At 44.1% G+C, this 19,896-nt stretch overlaps 1 protein-coding gene across 4 annotated transcripts in view; it reads right to left on the bottom strand.

Moving 5' to 3' along the window:
• The window catches only part of LOC137371268 (microtubule-associated tumor suppressor candidate 2-like), a 508,676-nt gene extending 489,176 nt beyond the window's left edge, over nucleotides 1-19,500 (bottom strand). For 3 of the 4 annotated variants that reach the window (XM_068033540.1, XM_068033537.1, XM_068033539.1), the window contains exons 1-2: nucleotides 19,363-19,500; nucleotides 18,742-18,808 (exon numbers count right to left, since the gene is read on the bottom strand). The gene's annotated coding sequence lies outside the window, so the exon portion shown is untranslated. The remainder of the gene's footprint in view (nucleotides 1-18,741; nucleotides 18,809-19,362) is intronic. The other variant, XM_068033538.1, reaches the window with a different exon arrangement.
• Nucleotides 19,501-19,896: the final 396 nt, after the last annotated feature.

Here is a 19,896-nt window from a genome sequence, read left to right on the forward strand (position 1 = left end):
GCCCTAACTGAGAGTATGACAGCTATCAATTTCAGTGCTTTTAACTGCCCACCTGCTCCTGCAATTTAAAATTCATCCCAACATCTCTTCATTTGCCTCGGTGTCAATTTTGTTTGATAACACTCTTGCATTGGAGTGTTTTTACTACATTAAAGGCGCTATATAAATGTGTTGTTTATGATTAATTATTAATTATTCATGTCTACATGCTGTCATGCAGGCCCCCACCTGCCAAGAATGACGCACATTAATTTCGCCACATGGACATTACATTTCAAATTGTTGCTGGGAAGAAGAGAAGGCCTGTGACAAGGGGTTGCCAGGCCCCTGGCTGGAAAGGCACATTTACATATTAACAGACAGTGCTTGTAGGCAAAGGAGTTATTCCCTGCTCCAATTCAATCCACAAACAGAAGTGGTCAGATCAGTTAGTCACATGACTAACTGGCTGTTGCAGAGTTTGAACTGAGAGTTTTAAATTGGAGAGACAGTGTTTGAACTAGCAGAAAGCAGAATGCTCCTGGACTGAAGAAGACCTCCTGTCTGTCTGCCAGTTCCCATCTCTTTCTCACCAGCTTCTGAATCCACTGAAGACACATGAACCCCAAGGGAGAAAAGTATCCTACAGTGAACAAGGATTAAGAAGAATAGTGGGCCCCAACAAAAAACAAGCTCTACCTACAAACAAGGACTCTACAGTGAGTTTGAAGACCTATAACAAAAAGTCTTCAGCTATTGCCTCAAACTTTTCCACTTTATTTCTTCTGTTCTTTTCTGTCCCTATCTGCATGTGTGTATCACGTATGCATGCTAGTGTGAGCGCATCATGTATCCGTAGATGTTAACTGAATTAGAGTTTAAGTTTAATAAATTTCAATCTTCCTTCTTTAAACCTAAGAAAACCTGCGTTTGTGCTGGTTCCTTTGCCTTATAATTGGAAAGCGGCGAACAAGGATTCACCAAGGTGGAGCTAAAAACAGTGTGTTTAAAAATAAAACCCTGTTACAGTAAGACCAGGTGAAGGCTAAAAGGGAACCCTAGATCTCTTTCTCACCTCGTCATAGCAATGCATTAAATGGCCATGTATGATACCATGGCATTTACTATAATCAGCATATTAATATTGTATGCATCACTGATCACCTACCTGTTAAGGGAGTAGAAACATTTACACATACACACAGACAAACACACACACACAAAAACATTTAGAGGTGTCATGTATTGTGTTATGAGTACAATGTTTCTGCTTCTCCAGAAAGGAGTAAAAACACATAGCATCAGAGCTTTGATAACCTCTGGACATTGTATGTTGTGAGCAGAATATTGTGTGGCCGGTTGAAGGGGGAATGATGGCGTGGGGGGCCGAGGATTCAAGTCTGAAGTGTCTGCCCCAAAATCTGCCTTTGTGATGTTGGTTCGGATTTAGTCAGTGACAGGAAAGCACCAAGGTGGAGTCGCCACCCCGACGTGACGGGAATGTATTTTAATTTGCTGAGCAGTTAATTTCAATGCATTTCCATCTAATTCGTTGCGATTCAATGAGGGCTTGGGATTAAGTGGACAGTGGGCAGTACTCAACAGCCGTTAAAAGCTGATGGCACCGAGACGAGGCTTCAGTGCTGCGACGGATAAGCAGCCATGAACAGTGCTCCATAGGGAAGAGGGAGGTTCAGAGGCCATTGTTAGACTGTAGTGCTCTACACTCTGCAAGGGGGGTGGGGGGGGTCAGGATCTCGGGGGCTTTGCAAGGGGGGAGGCAGGGTTTTGGAGGCTCTGCAAGGGGGGGCTGGGGTCTAGGGGATCTGCAAGGCGGACCTTGGGTTGAAGACTATGCTTCTCTGGGGAGGCTGTCACTGACTTGTGCGCCCTGCTGCAGGATGAGTTGCAACCTCTGGGATTTGGGGGTCACTCTTTGCCAGTGGCCCTGAAGATCACCGTGGCACTAAACCTTCATGCATCTGGATCATTCCAAGGATCCACCGGGGTAATGTGTGGGGTTTCGTAGGCAGAAGCCCACCACTGCTTTAAGGAGGTGTCCAATGCCCTGTTCAAGAGGGCCAGCAACTATGTGCACTACAGGACTGACCATGACAGTTAGGCTGAGAAGGCCATCGCATTTTTGGGGCTTTCGCTGGATTTCCCTGGATCCAAGGTGTGATAGATTGCACACATGTGGCCATCAAGGCTATAACGGACCAGCCAGCTGCATTCATCAACAGGAAGGGTTTCCATTCCATCAACGTTCAACTGGACTGCGACCACCGAAAGTGTTTCCTGCAGGTATGTGCCCGCTTCCCAGGAAGCAGCCATGACACCTACATAGTTCAACAGTCCCAGGTACTGCAGCTTTTCTGGCATCCCGCTCGCCTTCAGGGCTGGATTCCCAGAGAAAAGAAGACTTGGCTACTGACGCCTGTGAGGAACCCTCGCAATACAGCGAGGAGAGCTACAACAATTGCCATGGCTCCACCCATGCATCACCCATTGAGCAGGCCATTGGGCTGCTGAAGATGAGATTCCACTGCCTTGATCGATCCAGTGGAGCCCTGCAGTTTGCCCCAGCGAAGGTCTCGTGCATCGTGGTGGTCTGCTGCGCTCTTCACAATCTAAGACTGCAGAAGGGGGACGCCTTGCATGATGATGAGATGCCTGAGTGACACTCCTCCACTGACGGGGAGGTTACAGAAAAGGGAGATGAGCAGGCAGCACTGGATATTGAAGCCCTTTCCAAGCAGATTGAGCGACATGCCAAGGAGGAAAGATACAATCTCATAATAACCCACTTCCAACCACTCTGATGTCCACTTGCAGAGAAACCAATAAAGACTCATCTCAATGCATGTCGTCTGTCGACTCCTTCCCACTTATGTTTCCGTGCTTAGTGCCCAGCTCAAACACGCGCTATTACCCACGGGAGATCACATTCAAATGAGGGCTGTGCTTACATTGGCAATCCACTAAAGGGGAAAGGGGAAGTCAGCAGTTCACAATTAGGGAATGATAAAATAATCACTTTTACACAATGAATGCTAATGGCTTGAACAAAAGAACTTTATATGAAGCACCACATGTCAAATTTCAAATGCCCGTGAACCTGCAAGTGTCTCTCGGTGCTTCTCTTTATACGTTTACGAGTGCTTCTATGCGGTGTAACCCCTGGGCTTGCTGCTAGGCTGGAGGGAGGCTACTGATCAGGCTGCCTCTTGGCCTGTGATGACTTCAGCAGCCGTCCTCTGGTTGCCTGAGGTCTGGAGGATCCCGGCTGTCTGAGGGTTTCCTGCACAGATGCAGCACTCTCCACAAGCATTGCAGCTGCTGGAGCTGGCAGAGGGGCTGAGGAGCTACTGTCCAACTCGGAGTGTCCTGAGGGGAGCCCTCAGCTGTGGAAGTCAGCCTCTCCTCCTCCCTTTCAAGGCTCACTTGAACCTCTCTGCTCATCTGAGAAGGACGAGGAGCTGGAGAAGACTTCAGGTGTCTCGTCCTTCTCTCGCCTTGCCAATCATGCGCCGAGGCAATGGTGTGCAGGTCTGCGTGCATCTGTGGGATCAGTCTCTCCATGAGAGTCGCCAATCTCTCGATGGAGGAAGCTATGCACTCACATGCTTAAGACATGGCAGCACTCATGGCATGAACGGATGATGTCTGCTCATGGCTGCGCTTGGCCTCTGGCTTCTCCACCAGATATTCCCTTACCTGTAACTCCAGCAAGCCCTGTGCTGTTGACATCAGAGGCTCATCATGAGCCTGGGGCTCACCATGGGCCTGACCACCCACACTTCTCCGACTGTCAAAGGCCTTGGCTGTCTCAGCCTCAGCCAGCTGCTCGGGCCCATGTGTGGTGCTCTCACCAGCTGATGACCCTGATTCTAAAGTCGAGTGGAATCCCACCAAGGTGCAAGTATCTGCGCTGGTGGAAGGTGCAGGAGAGTCATGGGACAATGCATCCTATGAGTGCTCCTCCTCCTCTGAAGTGAATGGCTGTCCCTCTGTGGCTGTAGTCTCCTGCGGACACCGACCTGCATGAGAGAACACAAACATGTGTGGGTTAGGCTGTACAGATCTCATCACACCAACCACATGTGTCGTGGGTCTCCAGAAGTGAACTGTATGTCAATGGAAGCCAATCATCACTCTCTTGCGTGGATATTCAGCATCGAATATGGCGCGGCCACCCTGTGACTATGCCAATTCTAATGCCTCTTCCTTGGCTGTGGTGAGGGCCAAAGGTCTGGGATGCCTCCGCCTGTTCAGGCTGTCTCCCTCCTGTTATGGGCCCTCATGTCCTGCAAGTGGAAAGGTGAAGATAGTCATACTTCACAGAAAGATCAACATGACAGTTCTGCTAGTGTCATCCCCTCGTCCTCTACCAGGCTTTCACATGTAGCTCATGTTGCCATCCACTCTCAGTGGAATTAAAGGGGGGTGATCTATGAAAGAAGGTGGCCTGTGGTTGAGATACAGCCATGCATCTGTTAGGACGAGGTGATGCCTAACTCCCTCTGCCATCACCGTGGTAATGCCAACCTCTCCATGTCCCACTTCCTCCTCTGTAGCCACTTGCAATCACTAAAAAGGAGAGGTGAGCAGCACTCACTTTGACAGAACATTGGAGGTCATTGATCCTCTTGCAGCATTGTACCCATGTCCGGGGGTGACCCCAAGGCCACTGACCTGCTCAGTGATTTCAATCCAGGCCATCACTGGGGAAGAGGCCCTCCCGTCTTTCCCTTGCAGCCTGGAGGAGAATCTGGAGGGAGACATCACTAAACCGGGAGGGCCACCTTGTGTCTTGGCTCTGCCATCTTGCGGGGTCTGCCTTGGGGACTTCAGAGTCAGTGCAAAATGGGTCACAGTTTTGAGAAGCTAGCAACAAACAAATGCAGAAAGCAATGCAAGCATCACGGGCAGGGCTTTAAATATGGCGCCAGCACCTGCTCTGGAGTCATCTGACCTACTATTTGGTGTCACGTCTCCCGCCCCCACCACATGATTGGATGGGCCCCACGCCTCTATTATGCAAAATGGGCACCAGCCACATGATTGCAGTGGGGCAGTTGCCCATGTGACAAATGGGAATGGCACCCATTTACAGGTTTGTTGCCAGGATCCATAGAGGGCTCACTAAATTCAGCCAGCATAATCTCCCCAGAAGCTTAAGAACAAAAATGGCAAAAGAAAAATCTGCTGTGATTTTCATGCTGCAAAAAAACCCATCTGATTTGCAAAGACATTGAGGTGGATTGGAGGTGGGAGTCCCGTCACTGGACCGAAAGTCAGGGGAACCCCGCCTCTGCACTTTTCAGGCCCCCGGAGCAATCCTCCAATCTTTGGCCATCAAAGTTGAAGAAGGCGGGATCCCTGTCCCTTTAAACACTTAACAGGGATTAGGAACCCGCCCCCAAGAGCTGCTGGCTAATCACAGGGCCAGTAGCTCAACAGTATCGGCAGTGGCACTGGCAGCCATGGCCACTGCCAGTACTACAGAGGCCTGAGGTAGGTGAGGCAGGGTCGCTGGGGTCGGTCCGGAAGGCCCCGACGAGTGGGGTGGGGGGGGGCATTTGGTCCCGTGGCAGGGGAGTCCCCGGGGGGGTACAGTGGTTCCTGGAAGGGGTCCTCCATGGGTCACGAGTTGCCCATGAAGGAGGGACACTCCAAGCCCACAGGGAGGGTATCTCGTTTTCCAAAGCATCCTCCTCACACGGCGGAGACCCCCCACCACTAGTAAGATCCCAGCAGCAGCAGGAAGAGGCCCTTAATTGGCCATCAATAGCCACTTTAGGGCTTCAACTGGCCTCTGGGTGGCAAGGCCGGCTTCGGCCTATTCCACCCTCGGCGAGATTGGGTCCGGCAATCCCGGCGCTGGGTTCCAGGATGGCTGCTGCCGCTCCGATTCTCCACACCCCTGCAACCCCTTCCCCCACTCACCACAGAACCCGACGCGGGCTGGGAACAAAATCCAGCCCATTGGGGCGAATTTTATGCTCTCCTCCATGCTGGGTTTGGAGGCAGGGAGAGCATGTAATCACCTCTGCCAAAATTCCCAGGCAGGGACGGCCTTCCTGCCCCGCTGCCAATTAAATCCTTTAAGTGGGCAATTAATGTCTAATTAAGGTCTTCATGTCACCGCCGTTACAATTAGACCAGCAAGTGAGGTGAGAGTGACTGCCCTTGACATCAAGGCAGTATTTGACTGAGTATGGCATCAAGGAGCCCTAGCAAAACTGAAGTCAAGGGGAATCAGGGGGAAAACTCTCTGCTGGTTGGAGTCATACCTAGCACAAAGGAGGACAGTTGTGGTTATTGGAAGTCAATCATCTCAGTCCCAGGACATCACTGCAGGAATTCTGGAGAAGTATTGAATTTTCTACAGTGCTCTGAAGATTCTATTCTACCTATTGTGGCCATTATGATTGCAAGGTCTGGAAAATATACTTTTTTGCGTTTTACGAGAGGATTGTCATGTTATTAAATCTCTCAATATAAAACATTGTGTCATCTGATTGAGTTCTATTACTTGACTGGTTGTAGAAAATATATGTTTGATGTTATACACTTGAGCTTTATAATTTATGGGGGTATGTGCTGGTGGTGATGAATCATTTCAATGTAAACTACCATCCAGTCAAGAAGCACAGGTGCAAGCTGCATGAATTGAGATCAGCTACTGAGTTAGTGCAGTAATCTTAATTCCCCCATAACTGGTTACAAATGAAGAATAAATTTGCTATTATTAGAAGAAAAGCTGTTCGCCATGATTTTGTTCACATTTTTTGCAGGGCTCATTAACCATGGCACAAACCTAATTCCGGACCTCCCATGCCCTTTGGCTGGGTACCATTTCAATTACTGTACATGACCATTGCCCCATTACACATTTTCTTTCAGCGTGATCTAAGCTGCGTGGCACTGTATTCTCGAAAATAGAAGGTACAGCTAAGGAACAGTAATCACGTACTGAAATGTAAGGACTAAGATGGTTCACTGCCGCTAAAAATTTTGCAGTGGGGCCAACAACAGTGGATGAAAGACAGTCATGTTCTCCAAAGAACCAAGAACCCCTCCTACAAATAATATGGGCACTGTAGGTTGCCACACAACAAAGGCATCATGAATGCTCCCTTCATGATAGCTACTGAATAATAATTTTTATGAGGTCAAATACCATCAGCACAGTAATATTGTCTCTTTATGTTGTGAATGGAGTTGAGACAAAGAGCTCTGATGCCCATAAGGAAGCCTGCACTCAAGGGAACTGTCACACCCACTGATTGGTTAATTGGTTAATACCTCCTTTTCGCAAGGGAAGTGATGACGGCATCACACCCTATCAAAATAAGATTTGCCACTTGTTTGATACTGGTCTGTGCTGCAGACTGCTTGGTGGATTGGAAGGATACTGTGGCATGTAACTCTCATGTTGTGATAATTATCCACTAGCAGATGCTACAACTCTCATCTGTATACTAAATAACCACTGTACCATTTTTGTTGAATGCTAAACAATTATTTTTTATATATGACTGAAAATAAGACTTTGTTGACATGACAGATTGAAGTGGCGGGATCTATAAATTCAGATCCCAAGATGGTGATGTTTTTATTCCATTTGTACTTGGGATGAGGGTGAAACTGGCAAACTAGATTTAGATTAGAGATACAGCACTGAAACAGGCCCTTCGGCCCACCGAGTCTGTGCCGAACATCAACCACCCATTTATACTAATACTACACTAATCCCATATTCCTACCAAACATCCCCACCTGTCCCTATATTTCCCTACCACCTACCTACCTACACTAGTGACAATTTATAATGGTCAATTTACCTATCAACCTGCAAGTCTTTTGGCTTGTGGGAGGAAACCGGAGCACCCGGAGAAAACCCACACAGACACAGGGAGAACTTGCAAACTCCACACAGGCAGTACCTGGAATCAAACCCGGGTGCCTGGAGCTGTGAGGCTGCGGTGCTAACCACTGTGCCACTGTGACGCCCTGTGACTAATATTTATTGTCCCTCCTAGGTTGCCGAGCACATTAAGAATCAATCACGTAACGTGGGACAAAGGTCACATGTAGGCGAGACCAGCTAGGGATGGCAGGTTCCCTTTCCATTTTCTACTGTACAATTTAAATGGCAGCAGCAACTAATGAAAGTATCAGCAGGAAAATCAATCATAAAAACAAAAGAAAGGCAGAATACTCAGTAAAACCATGGAGCAAAATGCAGCAAATTGTATTTGAAAGGTTGAAAATATAAACTTTTACCATCAACAAAAACCACACTTTCCCTTTAAGAAGCCTAACTTGAGCAGGACATGTCCCAGGACTCCCAACATGTCCATGTTATATGGATATGATATATATTGTTGACAGAGCCTTGCCCCAAGTTGGGAGATTTCACGAGTAGCTTCCTTTTTTAATAATCACTTAAAAGCTGAAAGGCAACACATGCATGCTGATAACATAGCCACATTTTCTTATTTGAAATTGGCAGTTATGAAAATTGGGCATGGCATGAATTGGGCATGTGGGGTCAGGAGCAGGCCTCCCATCCATCCCAGAATGACCAGGAGATTCCTGGAATCAGGTGTTCCTCCCCTGCGCAATACCCCTAGCAGCCCAGGAGATCAGCAATTTAAATTTCCTGCCACAATGCAGCACCCGACAACCCATCCCCTTCGCCACTGTTTGGTGACATCACCTGGAGAGAGCTGCGACCACGTGGCGTGCAGTTGCGAGGGGGCTGGAGAGTCGGGAATGGGGGCTGTCAGCATTTAGGGATTCTTGGAAATCAAAGGGGAATCCTGTAAAATGGGGCTCTCTGAAATGAGGAAGGGGTTCCTCAGTTTCCCTTCTTCCCTGTTCATGGCTGGCCTCCTACTTCTTGGAACCTGTCACACAAGTAAAAATACACAATGACTGGGTACCTGACCTTTAAATGCAATAACATTTGTAGAAGTTATGTGATCAGATAACACATGATTAGACCTCACATGGTCATATATCATGTGAATCAGGTGTCACATGGTTATGTCATGTGGCCAGAATGTCACATGATCAAACCTCCAGGAATACCTGCAACCAGAGTTGGCAACGCTAGTCATGGGTCAGATATAATGATCTGCACTCAATATCAGAGCAGCGCTAAGCTGTTTGGAAAAGCCTCCAAAAATCAGAGCTTCAATATTTATATACATAGATACTAGTCAATCTCCCCTGTGTTGCACATGGTAAATCTGGGAATATGGGTGCTCTTTCATCTGACCCTTTTTTTTTGCTGTTTCTCTTTGACTCTCCACTTCTGCTCCCCTTACCTTCATTTCTGCTTCTCCTTCCATAGCTCTTCTATTTGCTTCAGACTGCCTTTTTCTTGTTTTCTGCTTTTGCCTGGGTGGCATAGAAATGAGCTACTAATAAGCTGCAAGCTGCAGTTGAAGTGAAGGTTGTGAAAAACATGTAGCCATCAGAAGCTCCCTTCCCAACCCCTCATTCAATTACTTATTGAGGTCAGTCTCTGAAATGAGGAGGGTCTATGAAATGGGTGAGTCTCTGAAATGGGGGAGGTTCTTTGATTTCCCCTCTTCCCTACCCTCAGTTTCCCCACTTCCCTGCCTTTGGTTTCCCCTTTTTCCCTGTTTGTGATTGGCCTCCTGATTCTTGGAACTTGTCACACAACAGCTTGTGGTGTGAAACCACTCTCCCATCATGTCTCCTATTATTTCACCTTCCCACTACTCCAGCCCTCTCTCTCATCATGACACCCATTTCTTCCCCTTCAAACTGCTCTGTATGTTCCTTACACTTGCTCTACTGTCTTTCATTTTGCTTTTAACCCTCCACTGATTCCTCCCACTGCTACTCACTCCCATCAAATGCAGGTGGTGTGAGGCCAAAGGCTCTCTCACCTTTAACCCATTTCCCTCCTCTCCCTTTCTAATTCCTTCAATTTGCTCACAAAATTCAACCGCATTTTGAAAAAAATTCAGATTAGAAAAAGGAAAGACTGCCTCTCTCTCTGCCTTAGAGGTATAAACTATTAGCAATAACATTTCCTAACTGTGGACAAAACACATAAGATCATTAAATTGACCAAAACTCAAGTTTGTTTTTCATAATTGAACCATTAGAGTGAAGAAAGACACACTTTCTATCTCTACTCCCTTACTTTCAGCACTCTCTGTAACTCCAGTCTCTCTCGCTCATCCTAGTCTCTCTGTCTCTCTTTATCTATCAGTTTCAACTATTCTCTCTAGTTTATAGAACACAAAACAAAAGCTATAACAGGTCTAAATTGGTACAGCATACTTTTTCTGACACATGCACCTGGTAAAAAGGCAAATTTACCTGGATAAAGATTTTGAAGTTTATCCTCTACCATTTCTTCAAATAATTTTGAGAAACATTTGAGCAAAAGCTACTAGAATATTCTATCAGTTCAGCTGACTGAACCATATTTATGCATCCTAGGAATTTAGGTACAATGCACAGGTTCAGACAGCAAAATAGTATCACAAATGGAAAAGTCCTGGGGAAAATTGATGTACAGAGAGATTTGGGTGTTCAGGTCCATTGTTCCCTGAAGGTGGCAACGCAGGTAAATAGAGTGGTCAAGAAGGCATACGGCATGCTTTCCTTCATCGGACGGGGTATTGAGTACAAGAGTTGGCAGGTCATGTTACAGTTGTATAGGACTTTGGTTCGGCCACATTTGGAATACTGCGTGCAGTTCTGGTCGCCACATTACCAAAAGGATGTGGATGCTTTGGAGAGGGTGCAGAGGAGGTTGACCAGGATGTTGCCTGGTATGGAGGGCGCTAGCTAGGAAGAGAGGTTGAGTAGATTAGGATTATTTTCATTAGAAAGGTGGAGGTTGAGGGGGGACCTGATTGAGGTGTACAAAATCATGAGAGGTATAGACAGGGTGGATAGCAAGAAGCTTTTTCCCAGAGTGGGGGATTCAAATACTAGGGGTCACGAGTTCAAAGTGAGAGGAGAAAAGTTTAGGGGGGATATGCGTGGAAAGTTCTTTACGCAGAGGGTGGTGGGTGCCTGGAACGCGTTGCCAGCGGAGGTGGTAGATGCAAACACGATAGCGTCTTTTAAGATGTATCTAGACAGATACATGAATGGGCAGGAAGCAAAGAGATACAGACCCTTAGAAAATAGGCGACATGTTTAGGTAGAGGATCTGGATCGGCGCAGGCTTGGAGGGCCGAAGGGCCTGTTCCTGTGTTGTAATTTTCTTTGTTCTTTGTTCTATTTCTGGGCAACAAAATCACCTCCAAATCCAGACTTAAAAGAGAGTCTGAGGGCCTGCAAATAAAAACTTAAGTAAAGGCACTAAAAGCCATAAAAGGCAATTCAGTGGATAAATGTAATACTGTTATTTTGAATTACGTGAGCCTGTGAATTTCTGTGTAGTTTAAACGCTTATTCTGAACATTAGACCTTTTAGTTACAAAGCAGAAGAAAATGGCAAATGAAAACAAAATAATTGGAACCCAGTGGCCACAAAGGACGACACAAATAACCTCCCAGAAATGTTAGGGAACCAAGGGTCTAATGAGAGGGAGGAACTGAAGGAAATCAGAATTAGTAAAAAAAATAGGGCTAGGGAAATTAATGGGGTTAAAGGCTGACAAATGCCCAGGGCCTGATAATCTACATCCCAGAGTACTAAAGGAAGTGGCACATGAAATCGTGGATGCATTGGTGGTCATCTTCCAAAATTCTATAGACTCTGGAGCAGTACCGACAGATTGGAGGGTGGCAAATCTAACCCCACTATTTAAAAAAGGAGGGAGAGAAAAAACAGGGATTTACAGACCAGTTAGGCTTACATCAGTAGTGGGGAAAATGCTAGAGTCTATTATAAAGGATGTGATAGCAGAACACCTGGAAAGCATAAACGGGATTGGGCAAAGTCAGCATGGGTTTACGAAAGGGAAATCATGCATTAACAAATCTACTGGAGTTTTTTGAGGATGTAACTAGTAGAATAGATAAGGGAGAACCAGTGGATGCGGTGAATTTGGATTTTTAGAAGGCTTTTGATAAGGTCCCACATAAGAGGTTAGTGTGCAAAATTAAAGAACATGGGATTGGGGGTAATATACTGGCATGAATTGAGAATTGGCGGACAGACAGGAAACAGAGAGTAGGAATAAACAGGTCTTTTTTCAGGTGGCAGGCGGTGACTAGTGGGGTACTGCGGGGATCAGTGCTTGGGCCCCAGCTATTCACAATATATTGTAATGACTTGGATGAGGGAACTAAATGTGACATTTCCAAGTTTGCAGACGACACAAAGCTGGGGGGGAATGTGAGGTGTGAGGAGGATGTAAAGAGGCTTCAATGTGATTTGGACAAGTTGGGTGAGTGGGCAAATGCATGGCAGATGCAATATAATGTGGATAAATATGGGGTTATCCACTTAGATTGTAAAAACAGAAAGGCAGATTATTATCTAAATGGTGAAAGATTGGAAAAAGGGTGGTGAAACAAGACTTGGGTGTCCTTGTACACCAGTCGCTGAAAGTAAGCATTCAGGTGCAGCAAGCAGTTAGGAAGGCGAATGGTATGTTGGCCTTCATTGCAAGAGGATTTGAGTACAGGAGCAAGGATGTCTTACTGCAGTTATACAGGGCCTTGGTGAGACCACATCTGGAGTATTGTGTGCAGTTTTGGTCTCCTTATCTGAGGAAGGATGTTCTTATCAAGGATGGATTGCAAAGAAGATTTAATAGGCTGATTCCTGGGATGGCAGGATTGACGTATGAGGAGAGATTGGGTTGACTAGGCCTATATTCATTCGAGTTTAAAAGAATGAGAGAGGATCTCATAGAAACCTATAGAATTTTAACAGGACAAGACAGGCTAGATGCAGGGAGGATGTTCCCAATAGCTGGGGAGTCCAGAACCAGGGGTCACAGTCTCAGGATATGGGGTATGCCATTTAGAACCGAGATGAGGAGAAATTTCTTCACTCAGAGGGTGGTGAACCTGTGGAATTCTCTACCGCAGAAGGCAGTAGAGGCCAAGTCATTAAATATATTCAAGAAGGAGATAGATATATTTCTTAATGCCAAAGGGATCAAGGGATATGGGGAGAAAGTGGGAACAGGGTACTGAATTAGATGATCAGCCATGATCTTTTTTGAATGGCGGAGCAGTCCCAAAGCGCCGAATGGCCTACCTCTGCTCCGATTTTCTATGTTTCTATGTGCAACCAGAGGATATGATTAGAAAATAGGGAATATTATGTGCATCACAGGCTGTGACAGGGAATACGTGGAACCGGACATTCTATCCTTATTTTTACATGGCACATTGACCGTATATTATCTGGAGTTAAATTGCAAAAACAATTGTAATTTTGGGAAGCGGAGAAAATGAGTTGGTCAGCATAGCTCTGCAGAACTAGTTGAGGACTGGGTGATGCAAAAGGTACTACAGCATCACCTCTGGTGGGAGGGTGCAATTACAGCACAAATAGTTTACATAGGCAGTTTGCATCACAAATATGCTCATAGAAATTTATAACAGAAAAAGTTTACACTCAAGTATGCAAAACAAAACAACAGGAAGTAAGGTTTCATAGACAGAAAGTACATGCAGCACTAAATTTTGAGTACATTATGTAGATAATATAAAAATGGTGTGCCAATGGAGACAACAAAGACAGATAAATCACAAATTTACAATAGCGGTTCCAAACTAATTTGGAGACATTGTACTGAAAGTACCAGTGGGTAAATTACAAGTTTTCAAAAGTCTAATGCATACTGGTACAATGCTGGTTCATCAAGTAATGATTAATTCTTCATCTGACCTTCTGCATACGAGGGACAGTTCTAAATGATGACATGAAAATACATTTATGTTCAAAGTACATTAACAACTGCTAGCTTGTTAACAGAGATAGCTACCCATGTCTGAGGCCAAGACTCAATTTGAATACAGTTTAGGAACCAATCCTTCAATGAATTTCAACTTGTATTATTGGAATCTGTCAGTCTAGGAGAAGGTTCTAAGAGTATTCCTACAGCTAGCACATCTGAAAGGTATTTCTCCTTGACAGCCAATCTGGCTGCTTAGTTCATTGATGCCTGGTGAGAGGCAGCACGCACAGACTTAAAGGTGCTTCCGATGTTTACTTTGCATCTAGAATAATCAAGTAATCATAGGTTTAGTTTGAGGTTATATGAATTTCAAAAGATTGCAGACTCTGATTCTCATTTATTAATTGAGTGCAGTTGGGGTCCAGTTCAACGGAAGATGATTTTTTTCAAAACGGGCCTTTTAAAAAAAAAGAGAATTAACAGGTCTTCCCTCCATTGCTTCAGGTTAGTTAAAATACAAGATATATTCTTGTTTTACTGTGCTCTGATTAATATGAGTTGGAGTAAGCTGTGTTTTGGTTTGACTTTTTAATATCCTTCTAACTTATATGAATAACCAATAAAAAAGCAACAAAAAATTACGCTCTCACCACACCATCAAATCTATTTACAAAATGCCCATACCAGAGCATCATAATGTGCATTCATTTTTTAAAAGTGCAGGTTTCATTGGAAATCTCTGTTATCACTAAACAGCATTCCTGACTAATGACGAATACCAGAACTCATAAAATAAGCAACTTTCATAATTATTTGTCAGTAATTTCTGTCTAATTACTAGCAGATGTCATACAAAACAGACACATTATGGGACGGTGGGAGGGAAGCATAAATTTGTTTGTGAGATTCAAACAGAGAGTTACGGAAGACATAGGCATGGATCTGAGAGGCAACAGCACGTTTAAGGTCTTTGGAAAGGAAATACAGATTTCAGGTGGGGTGATAGTTGCAAAGACAGATGAGATGAGAGTGGATTTTTTGAAGAAGCAGGATAATGACAGCAGCTTTGAAAGGAAGGGAATCAATACTTGAGGAGAGAGGCCTATTCATAATTTCAGCTAGCATGGGGTTAGAAAAGAAAGCTGGGTGGTCAACAGTTGAATATGAATGGGATTGAAGGAGCAGGAGGTGGGGCTCATGGATGAGATAAGCTCGAAGAAGGCAAATCTGGAGATGGGAGTTAAACTAGAGAGAAAAGGGGATTTAGGCTAGGTTGAGAGGCCGCATGGGAGGTTTGCCTTGGTAGGGAGGGGAAGGGGGCATCAACAGCTGAACATATGGTTCTTTGCTGACAATGAAGTGTATGAGTTCCTTACACTTGTTAGAGGTGATGGTGGTGGAATTGAAGGAGCCATGCCTTGACCAGTGCAAAAAATAATTTTTAGATATTCCTAGTGTCAGCTGTGGCTCAGTGGGTAGTACTCTCACCTCTGAGTTATAAAGGTCTGGGTTCACAGGGCTTGAGTACAAAAATCAAGGCTGGTGCTCCAGTGAAGCACTGAGGGAGTGCTGCACAGTTGGAGGTGCTGTCTTTCAGGTGAGACATTAAACTGAGGCCCTGTTGGCCTGCTTGGGTAGATGTAAAAGATCCCATGGCAGTATCTTGAAAAAGAGCAGGGGCTAGGTATCATGGCAATACTTATCGTTCAATCAACAGCACAAAAAACAGATTATCTGGTCATTATCACAATGCTGTTTGTGGGGTTTGCTATGTGCAAATTGGCTGCCGCAACTCCTAATTTGCAACAGTGACTATACCTCAACAGTACTTTGTTTGCTGTAAAGCACTTTGAGATGTCCGGTGGTCATGAAAAGTGCTATAGAAATGTAAGTCTTTCTTTTCAAAAGAATTTGCTTCCTTGTCTGAATCTCCCACTATATTCAATGTATCAGCCAGCCAAGTGGGTGGGCAGATGAATTGCTCCTGGCCCTTGTCAATGCTTTCTTGCATCTAAGTGCTAAGGTGTGCATGTGAGTGCCCAGAGTGACTCACCTGCTGATTTCTTGCCATTTCTGTGGGAAAAAGACAGGCATAAACTGCATTGTGTCACTCTGTAGCATGGACCATTGGAGTTTCAACATTTTGAGCCACTGTGCATCCCACATATAAATGAATCTGAAATCCTTTTGAAAGGACACTGCAAGCTCCTCTCAGAAGTCAATAAGATAGTTTCATAAAATAAATTACTTTTTATTTGCATTTACCTTGGCTCATGTGCTGGTGTTAGTGAACAGAATCTCGACAGAAGTTTAAAGAAAGATATGTCATTTAGTCACATCTCACATAACAGGTGTTATGAAAGTGCTTCCATTTTTAAAAATATTTTATTTTTTGAGGACTTTTGTTAAAACCGAAAAGATTCCATGGATGTGTTTTTTTTTACCAAATTCACCGAAAGGACACTTGAGATGTTGTTTAGAAACCACCTGTGCTGAAAGTTATGTGCTTTGGGCTCAGTAAACAACAGAACCCTTGGTGACCTGGGGGAAAAATAGTTACAAAGAAGCCACATGCCAAGGTTTATGGAGGTCAGGAGGTTGACTCTCTGTGGTTTGGATATTGTTTTCAGTTTAGTTGGTTGTGGCCTGTTTGAAGACAGTTGGTGTTTTTACTTGCTAAGGAAAAAGAAACCCACCAGCTCACCTCTTTCTCTGCCTGTTTGAAGAAATCCTGCAAAGATCCAGCGTGGAAGAGCTAAAATCCCTACTGTTGCCTAGCTCCTGAGAAGCTGGAAAAAAATCCTGCGATTCAAGTGTATGCTGGTGGAAAACCCTGATGCCATATTTCTCCTAGAAAGCCTACAAGAATAATTTTCGACATCTCCAGAACGGACTGCTTCTGAAACGATCCCAGTGATCTGTCTCCGTATACCCGGATGCCAGACCAAAAAAGGGACATGTAACAGATCGCTGCTGGGAGAATTTCTGTATTTTTTCCAGTGTGTAATTGGGGAACTTAAAAAGGGAACTTTCATATTTCAATCTGTGTGTTAATGCTTTGCTTTGTTATTGGTTAAGTCTTGTTTCATAATAAACTGATAATTTTGTTGTTTATTAAAGAAACCTGGCTGGTGTATTTTATTCTGGGATAAAAAATAGAGTATATGATTGGCTGTATCAGTAACAGGGTAAACATTTAAATATATGTTGTGACCTGTGGAGAAGTGGAACTAGAAAAGACAATGCAATCCTCCTGCCTCGGTTGTAACATATAACTGGGGGTTCATCCTCTGGGATACCCAAAGCTGACGACGTGTAATTGTAAGTGGGTTAATGCTAATTGAAAAGAGGAAAAGTAAAGAAAAACAGGGTTCTTGTGTATTAGAGTAAAGTACTCTACCGGAATGTCTTTGTCAGTTGTTACAACTTTTCTGGGGAAGGAGGATGTATCCCTGAGTGATTTGAGAAATTTAACCATAGTTAGGCTAAAGGAATTGGCATAAAAGTTGGTGTTGCAGTTAAAGCCAGGAGCTAAGAAAGCAGATATAACTGAGGTAATAGCACACCATTTGAAATTGGAAGAAGAAAAAGGCAAACCAGATGGTAGTGCAGTTGAATTAGCTATTATTCAGTTGCAATTGGAAAAACATAAGCTTGAACAGGAAAGAGATTTGACAATGAAAAAACTTGAACTTGACTTAGAGGAAAGGGCAAAAGAGAGAGTATTTCAAAGAGAAAGAGAAGAAAAGGAGTTCAAATTTAAAAAGTTGGAACTAAAACAAAACGCTGGCTTTGATTCCAGTGAAAGTTCTGAGGAGGAAAGATCTGACTCCAGCCCAGGACCCAGTGGAGAGCTGTTTAAAGTTGTGCAAGCCCTCCTGGGGTTCGAGGAAAGGGACGTAGAGGCATTTTTCATTTCTTTTGAAAAGCTAGCTAAACCGATGAAGTGGCTGAAAGAAAACTGGACACTGCTTATGCAAAGCAAGTTATTGTCAGAGCTCCTGAAGTTTATGCTATGCTTTCTGAGGAGGCTTCTGCAAATTATGAGATGGTAAAAAAGGCTATTCTTGCTGCTTATGAGTTTGTCCCTGAAGCACACAGGCAGTGATTTTGGAACCTCCAGAGACAGCCTGGGCAGACTTACATAGAATTTGAGAGGGTAAATCAAATTAATTTTGATCATTGGATGCAGGCACTAAAGGTGGAGGCCACGTATGAGAATGTTAGGAAAATAATTCTCCTGGAAGAAAAAATGCACAATTGTATTGTCTATGACATTCAACAGCTTCAATTAAGGCTGTATCAATACTGGTGTTCAACTAAAGAGATTAGCAAGTCAGAAAAGCACATGTTAAATATTTATGTTGTAATATACACATCTCCTGAACTAGACAATGGCTAGCCCTTTAATGTACCTGGGAAATTATCTCACTTGAAAATTTCATTTCAACATTTCATTGTTTCACTACAGCTACACAGTTAAGGATTTAGCATTTCTATATTTAACATCTTAAAACACTAAAATTAAGCATGTTGACATTTACCCTCACCCTCAAGTGATAAAACTGTAACAGCATTGCCTTGCCAAAATAACTCCCTTATTACTTATCTTACCATTACTTGGAGCAGAACGAATAGATTAAATAACTAGGTCGTTATGTTCGAAGCTACAGAATACATCAAATAGACCATGACAGACATTTAGCAGAATGAAAGCTATACTATACTGAAATTGGGAGCTGTACCAAACCAGGAGCGTCAGGTAAGAGTTGCCCATCAAAGCATTCAATAATTTGACCCTTTTATATCTCAAATACGACACCTTAGTTTCACGTGAATTACAAGACGCAGTTAATGTACAAATAGTTCCACAGTTGAGCGACAAGAAACTTACCATAAATAGTAGAAAGGATGTTTATTGGCGAAAAACACCCTCAAGATCTTAAAACAACGTTATACTCCTGTAACAAAAGAGAATATGTTATTGTAGTGGAAGCTGTTGGTCAAACTCCAAAAAGTTGTGCAATGAAATTGATGAATTTATACAATAAATAAACTGTATTTATTAACGAGCCTGTTACTGATAGTTTCCCTCCAATATCCAACCAAAATGATAATCTCAAATAGATTTTTCTTCAGGCTTTTCTCGGTGCTATTGTTTCTCCCTCTCGAAACCCACACAACTTTTCAATATTAGGAGAAAATCAACTGCGATTTTGAGAATGTGGTTCCCTCCTGGAAATTTTAGATTTAAAGATCAGCCACAATTCGCCTCTTTTAGCTATGTAAACACAACTGAAAGCAAATTGCCGCTTTTCCGCAAGAAATAACACAGGGAAAGCGTAGTTATTGTACTTCGCACATCTGCCCACAAAGCATTCCAGCTGACAGCTGTGGTGTTTCTGCAGATGTTGCCCCTGCTCAGACTGCAACCTTTGATTCCTTTCCCGCAAATCAGTGCTTGCTGCCCGACTCTGGCTTCCTTTCGTGCATCAACAATACACCGTGGTCATACCTTCCCTCGCAGATTAGCTGAGATCAGTGTGAAGTGCCGCTACCTGCGCTCCGGTGCCGAGCAGCCACACTCACATCACAGTGGTTGCTTGACTGGCACTGAGAAGACCAGTCAGGAAAGACCGGACCGGACTATATCGGATCGGCGTCCCCTTGTGTAATCAACAAGCCTGCAGCAGTTCGTATCCTCCCAGTCCGCGCCAATCCCCCACCTTCCAACAAATACAGCAACGCTGGCTGCAAACAACAGCGTCTCCTACTGACTCACACAGGGCGCCAGCAACATTGCATTTTAACAATCCGCTGAACATGAATGTAAATTGATATTAGGATATTTAGTTTGCAACTTCAGTTATTATTAAAGAATAAGGAAATGGCGAGGAAAATGGTAAGACTCGTGCTTGACCAGCGATTAGAGGATTTTTTTCTGAATGGCTACAACAAGGCAGGAAAACTATCAATAATATTTGAAAAAGATAGAGGTACTTTTAGTGCCTAAAAATACTTCCACGCTTATTTAAAAAAGGAAACAGCT

The sequence above is a fragment of the Heterodontus francisci genome, chromosome 6, assembly GCF_036365525.1.
Source record: "Heterodontus francisci isolate sHetFra1 chromosome 6, sHetFra1.hap1, whole genome shotgun sequence".
Taxonomy (NCBI): domain Eukaryota; kingdom Metazoa; phylum Chordata; class Chondrichthyes; order Heterodontiformes; family Heterodontidae; genus Heterodontus; species Heterodontus francisci.